The sequence below is a fragment of the Miscanthus floridulus genome, chromosome 17 (assembly GCF_019320115.1).
Source record: "Miscanthus floridulus cultivar M001 chromosome 17, ASM1932011v1, whole genome shotgun sequence".
NCBI lineage: Eukaryota > Viridiplantae > Streptophyta > Magnoliopsida > Poales > Poaceae > Miscanthus > Miscanthus floridulus.
The window spans coordinates 88,856,932-88,864,717 of record NC_089596.1 but is presented as its reverse complement, the minus strand read 5'-3'; positions in this window follow the sequence as shown (position 1 = coordinate 88,864,717).

Sequence of the window (7,786 nt, the reverse complement as noted above, 5' to 3'; positions counted from 1 at the left end):
TCGTGTCATATATTGCTCATTAGTGTTATTAATTTTTTTTATGAACTACGGAAGTATCGAGTACTTAGCAATCGGCATAATGCGTCTGTTAATATATTTACTGAAACTGATCATATGCAATAATGCAAAACACGAGTGCTCGAAAACCAGTACTAGGCGCTACTGTGGACTAGTTGCTGTAGTTGACAGCTTTGTTAACTTCTACTGGCTTCGCTAATTGTTAGGAGGAGTAGTAGTTAATAAAAGATTAGCAGGGGAGTACGTACTTCAGGAATATTAGGCGATGAGCACGTGGCTAACTGTAGAAGAACGAGCAAGCGCATGTACTGTACCTGTACGCACACCTCGCCGAGTCCAGCCAAGCTAAACTGGGAATTTATGAGCTATCATATAATATTTTTTTTAAACGATAAATCAACGAACGATACTTTTAAATCTGATTTTTAGCGAAGCCAATAGGACCGGTTCGAATCGAATGAAAAAAAAATCGAAGCCGAAGGTGCTGGACTGTGACTTGTTCCACGCGTCTCCAGTTGAAAAAAGTCGCAATCGAACTTGTTCACGCGTCTCCGTAGGCATAGGCGCATTGCCGCGTAGCGCCACGGCCCACGGTGCCGCCATAAAGCCCCGCCCTGCCAAGTTTGAGGAAGACGGTTGGAGGCGTACTGTGCGCCACGAAGCCACGACGCCTCTCCCTGCTGGCCTCGTCACTGGCGTAGAGCTTTCCCCATCTCCACCTCGACGCACCGCGCAGCCACCACCGCATCGGGGGCGGCGATGAGGGGCGGGACGAGGCTGCTCTGCGCGCTAGCGCTGGCGCTGCTCTGCGTGGCCACCCACTTCCAGGGCGCATCCTGCAAAGGAGGACGCGGCGGTGTCGGCGGCGGCGGCGGGTCAGGAAGAGGTGGCGGCGGCGGGTCGGGAAGAGGCCGCTCCGGCTCCGGAGGCCCGTTCCTCGGCGGGGTCGGTGCGGGCGCCGCCGCCGGCGTCGGCGCGAGGACGGCCTCGGGAGGATCGCACGGCCACCACAGCGCCGCAGCGGGTGGCGCGGGCGGGCCTGGCGTGTGGAGGGTGGCCGGAGCCGGCGCCGCCCTCACCGCCGCGGCGCTCGCCTGGTTCTGATCGTCGCGCGTGTTGGAGGCGTAATCCAGGTTAGACGGGCGGTTGGTAGCACTAGTAGTTTAGTGGTAGCAGTAGCAGATCGGTGAAGGCCTCATGTGTGTGATTATCACGCCGTTCTGGGATCTGAACTGTCATTGTGAGTATCTTGTGCAGTAGTAGAGTTTTAGGGATTAGCTAGCTGTGCAGTAGGGCGAGTTTACGATTTCTTGTTGAGTAATTCCCACCACGTATGAATAAGCAGAGGAGTTCAAGTTGAAGGTTTGCATGCGTGATTGTGTGGCACATTCAAATCTATCTGCAAGACTGCAATGGTCTCTTGTTTTTTTGGAACTTCCGAGTTGTGACTCGGTGGAATTGGGCATGTGACTTCACTCTATTATCAGTACTAGATTCTTAGTTATCTTCTGGTTTGAGATGATTTGGACAAATTTTTTTGAAACAAATGATTTGGACAAATTATGAGAACTGGAACCGTGCTGAAACTGAAATAGCTTCAAAACCATGTTGGAAGTTCAGATTGTGGCAACAACTCTTATGGACTAATTGAAGAGATTGTGACAAGTTCTACACTCGTTGGTTTTCTTAAAAGGGATAAGCAAATGTGCTGTACTTTTGGGGATTTCATTCATTTGATTCTCTTGGCGTTGAATAGTGAGCATCGGGATTTTGGACGTTTCTTTGTCGGCGCCCTCCATAAGTGCAGGAGGACCACTTGCGAGCCGCCGCCTTCTGGGAAGCAACCTGTGACCTCACTCCAGCAACACCAGGTCGCCAACGGTACATACTGTACGTCTTAGGCAAGAGCATGGGAATTATTTTTGTTTAATTTAATACTCCATCCTCGTTCAAAGACCAAGAAACACATTTAATTTCTCTCAACAGTAGTGTTACTACATCGATGTATACGTGGCTAGAGAGAGCATGTCTTATATTATGGGACTTTGACTAAAAAATAGTTACGCTTTATATATTAGGACTGAGGGAGTAATTGGTTCGAAGTCATAGGAAAAATGAAAAACAGCTGTACTTCCTCCTCGAAAAAAGTCGTTCTATGACCTCGTATGGTTTGCAGAATTAAGGTCGTTTTAGATCAGTTAACCACGTTTTGGACTCTAATGCCCCTGGACTCCTCGGTTACCATCCGTGCAATTAAATCGGCCCCTTCGATTGCCGCCGCTCCGCGCCCCAGTCGTTTCGTCGCCCACTTCGCCTCCCCTTCCTCGCGCAGCGTGCTTCGTCGCTCTCTCTCTCTCACCATGAAGCCCGCTTGGGCCATGGAGGTGGTGCCGGACTCCGCCGAATCGGAGGAGGCGGCGCTGGACTTCGTCGAGTCAGAGGAGGTGGCACTGGACTCCGTCGAGTCGGAGGAGATGGCATCGGACTCCATCATGAAGCTCCCTCTTGCCATGGAGATGGCGCCCCAGGACCTCGAGCAGGAATCGACGCCGCCGCAGGAACTCGAGCTGGACTCCAGCGCCCAGCAAGACTTTGTGCCAGATTCCTTGCTGCCGGAGTCCCAGCCGCCTCCTTATGTTCATTGCGGCACGACCCACGACTACAACGACTGTGGGGGTATGGCCCCCAAGACATGGGCCGCACCATCAGAGGTGGCCCGGCCCACAAGATCAAGGCGTGCACGGCGCTGCTCGGCGTGCACCGCAAGACATTGTATAGTACCAAATATGATACTTTACTTGTAACCCTGTCCCTACAGACTATATAAGGAGAGGCAGGGGTCCCCTAGCTGACAAGCTACTTTGTCGTCCAGATCAATACAATAAACTAAAGACACAGGACGTAGGGTATTACGTCGATCAGATGGCCCGAACCTGTCTAAATCGCTGTCTCTGCGCCTTGTGTCACCATCCGGTTCCTGATTACACGCACCCCCACCGATAAATCCACCATCGCGGGATACCCCTCGGTGGACTGCCAACGATATTCTATCGACAGTTGGCGCGCCAGGTAAGGGTGTGCGCTTGATCCATGCCGAGCCAGATGGACCTCAAATCAACAGCGTGTTCTCGTCATCAATCTCGTGGAGATCCATGCCGGTCCACGACGACGATTCATCGCTGGCTACATCAGCACCTGCTATAGCAGATCCGATCTCGGAACCACCTCCGAGGTCACCTTCATCAACAACTCGCCGCCCGCTTCCTCGCTACCAAAGGAGGCAGATCAACAACGACGATCTGATCGTATCCATCGATCGGGTCGGTCTGAAGCTCGCCGATTGTCTCTCCGTCGCCGAATCGGCCCTGGACACTCTGGTTCAGTGCCAACCACCCTCCAATCTAGATCTATCGGAGGCTGCTTGAGAAACTCCAGGAGTTGCGGCTCTACCCTTCGGGTTCACCAACGTCGCCGCCGCTTACCAACATGCCCTGTGGGATAGATTCGCCGACCAGGTTGAAGACATCCATCCTATCGCCGACCAGATAACGCCATACGCCACCGACCAGACGCTCCGTCCAAAGCTAAGTCACACTTTAATATTCTTCCAAATATTTTCCAATCTCCGTATATTGCCATAATGTTTCTCCGAACTGTTTTCTCCATATTTGCTCTCCAAACGATTTTCTGAACCCCCGAACAGTCCTGTTGATGCTCGGACGCCTCTAGAGACGGCCCTGTCTCCGGCTCCTCTCTACACGTGCTACGGGCTCCGCGCTCTGCGTTATGGGGGGTCGGCAGTGGCTTCTTGGTCACGCCTGTTTCTCCTACACGTGCACGGGCTCCGTGCTTGACGTTATGGACTGTGGGCTAGCTAGGGCTAGAGACTCAGCTACACAATAACTGTTCGGGCGGTTTATATTAAACATAAATATATTTTCACGCCAACTGATCGCCAAACTGCATACGTCGTTTCATCACCATTGCTGATTTTTCTCTGGAGTTTATTTATTTGTGCGTCATGTACTACCCGTTCTATATATTTGTATTGCAGGATCATCGTCCAGGTGATCGGATCACCTGGTGCTCGGACTTCTCCACCGATCAACTAGTCGGACCGCTTGGTTCATGGACTCCATCGCCGACCAGTTGATCGGACTGTTCGCCGATCGCTTCTACTCAACGCTCACTTCGCCGCCGACCAGTTAATCAGACTGTTCGCCGCTCGTGCTTCATCGCCAGCTACACCGGTTACTCAGCGCTCGGATTCTTCGTGCTCGAGGACTAAGTGGGCACACTTCACCGCACTGATGTCGCCGCCTACGCTGGGGACTCCTCGCTCCTCGATGCTCGGTCATCGCCAGCGACGTCGAGGACTCCTCGCTCCTCGGTGCTCGGTTATCGCCAACGACGCCGGGGACTCCTCTCTCCTCGGTGCTCGGACATCGCCAGCGACGTCGGGGACTCCTCGCTCCTCGGTGCTCAGACATCGCCAGCGACGCCGGGGACTCCTCGCTCCTCGGTGCTCGGTCATCGCCAGCGACGCCGGGGACTCCTCGCTCCTCGGTGCTCGGTCATCGCCAGCGACGCCGGGGACTCCTCGCTCCTCGGTGCTCGGACCTCGCCGCCTACACCGAGGGCTCCTCGGTGCTCGAACATCACCAGCGACGCCGGGGACTCCTCACTCCTCGGTGCTCGGTCATCGCCAGCGACGTCGGAGACTCCTCGCTCCTTGGTGCTCGGACATCGCCAGCGACGCCGGGACTCCTCGCTCCTCGGTGCTCGGTCATCGCCAGCGACGCCGGGGACTCCTCGGTGCTCGGTCGTCGCCAACGACGCCGGGGACTCCTTGCTCCTCGCTCCTCGGTACTCGGTCACCGCCAGCGATGCCGGGGACTCCTCGCTCCTCGGTGCTCGGTCATCGCCAGCGATGCCGGGGAATCCTCGCTCCTCGGTGCTCGGTCATCGCCAGCGACGCCGGGGACTCCTCGCTCCTCGGTGCTCGGACATCACCAGCGACACCGGGGACTCCTCGCTCCTCGATGTTCCCTTGGTGGTCAGATCTTGCTACGTCTCATCGGTGCGCTAACAAGCTGCTCCATGCTGTTTGGATTAGGGTGCTGATCTTGGGCAGCACGTCTAGGGTTTTGATACGCGCATGTCAGACGACGTCGACAAGCTTTCAGACTTCTTTTCCTTTGACCCTGCTACAAGATTCATTCTTCATCTTCCAGCAGGCTCGGGAACTAAGTGGGCACACTTCACCTTGCGGTGAATGTGCTTGTTCTCATCTCGAGGCTACGCCCAGGGACTGGCTGCCTGCTCGGCTGGTTTTCTACTTTATGACCCTGGCACCACGTGACTACGTCACCTACTGTCAGGCTCGGAGACTAGCTGTGGGGGTATGGTCTCCAAGACATGGGCCGCACCATCAGAGGTGGCCCAGCCCACAAGATCAAGGCGTACACGGCGTTGCTCAGCGTGCACCGTAAGACATTGTATAGTACCAAATAGGATACTTTACTTGTAACCCTGTCCCTCCAGACTATATAAGTAGAGGCAGGGGTCCCCTAGCGGACAAGTTACTTGGTCGTCCAGATCAATACAATACACCAAAGACACAAGACGTAGGGTATTACGTCGATCAGATGGCCCGAACCTGTCTAAATCGCTGTCTCTACGCCTTGTGTCACCATTCGGTTCCTGATTACGCGCACCCCCACCAATAAATCTACCATCGCGGGATACCCCTCGGTGGACAACCGACGATATTCTATCGACAACGATGTTGAAGCCTGTCGCCTAGCTCGCCGTCTCGCTAACAGGTGTGCCCGTTGTGGTCTTGTTCATATTAACTACGACCTCTTTGCCAGGATAATGGACGACCTAGACAAATTCGATTGTGAAACCTATATTCCTGATGTCAAAAAGCTTCAAATGGATGGCGACACTATACTTGTGCCTGAGCACGTTTTGAAGAAGCTGGACGAGCTCAAGAAGAAGTAAGACGCAAAGAAATAACAGCGATGTAATCGGCAAGGTTACATGTCTCATTCATTCAAGCAAACACGGCTCCTAAATTGCTGCCTAAGCTTACACGTCTAATTGTTTGCTGCAGGAAGACTAGCAATGCCATCAGCTAACAACGACGCCTCACAAGAAATTTGCAATGGCAGCCGGCCTTCTTTCTCTAGTGTTCTTTTTTTCATGTGAGGAATCTTGAACTTGTTACATCCTCTAACCTTCATGGTTTCCTTCAAAACACTCTGAAGTGTTAAATAAATCATGTTTGCTTTGTGTGGACAATGCTCTTGGAATGCCTACATGTGTTGAAAAAAAATAAAAAAAATGAATAAATCTGTTGTTAAAGAAACAATGAAATTAAACAAGTGATCAATTTACCTCTTGCACTGCTCGAATTAGACCTTCCACAGTTTTTGCTTGCTTCTTGTATTGAATAGATTGAATAGCTTGAAAAAACCCCAAGTCCAAAATGTTGAAATCCAGAGAATTAGGTGGTTGACAAATTAGGTGAATGTCAAATCCTTCTTGCTTAGCAGCCTCACAAAAAACCAGATCATTCACTTCTAAATGAGAAAGTGCATTATCCTGCTGCATGTAAATTGGTTGGTTCACATCTTCACGTGGCCATTTGGCTCGAATGGCAGGCAACACTTTGTGAACCATGAAGTCTCACATCTCTTGTGATTAAAGTTATGGGCTTGACAACTTGGGTACCAGCTAGACGATTCCTACTGTCTCTTTTAGCATTTTGATAAGTAACAAGTGGAAAACAACCAATTTTCCCATAAAAAATGCACACTTCATTCCTAAACCTTGGTCGAGCACAAACACACAAAAACATGAGCCTAGGAATGTAATTCTTGCTCTTACAAGTGCGATGGGGATCATCTTCCTCGGGTAGCAAGTAGTACTTCTCTGATTTTTGAGTGAGGAAAAACCATTTTTCATCGATGAACACATGGTTAAAAAATCCCTTAAATTTTGGTTCATCATGCAAGCTACCCTAATCAATCATGTCAACACACCACTGTAACCGAGACTTCTTGTTAGCATCTGTCAGGTGTGGCTTGATGCTATTTGAGTGGCGCCTAAGAAGACCTTTTTTCAAGTATCTTTGTAGCTTCCATTTGCTAATGTTTAGTTTCGTACTGACATCTTCTATAGTCATTCTTTCTTTGAGAGGAATGTTGCGCAATGGTTCCAAATCAATAGGGATTGCCTTGCGGCCTACTCTACCCTTCTTTTGACTAGCAACATTAACCAGAATGGATTGAGCAAGGGGGATTTTACCTCGCTGCCATAAGTGCTGGGCAACTCGAATGTGAAGTCCAAATTGTTCAGCAACAACTCTCGTATCACACTTGCCTAGTTTCCTATTCTTGATTCTAGCCAACAAAGCTTGATACACTTGTTTTCTGAGTTCTTCTGTCATGTCTTTGGCCTTCCTTCGTCCATTGGCTTCAACGGGAGCCTCATTAGCATCTTATAGTTGCAAAAAAAAAGCAAATTCAAACCAACGATTTTGATTACCAGCATCGAGTCATATCAAAAGAAATTTATCTTACCAGCGAGGTTTGCTTCAAAATCAAAATTAATCGCATCATATTCGTCTAGTGGCAGGTTCAAATCAAATCCTATCAACAAGAAAACGATGATACGAGAGATGATTAAATATAAAAAAAAATAATAAGAAAGGTAATACCGTTGCCATGTTCCAGCGGAGGCTCGTTGAGATCGAACCCAG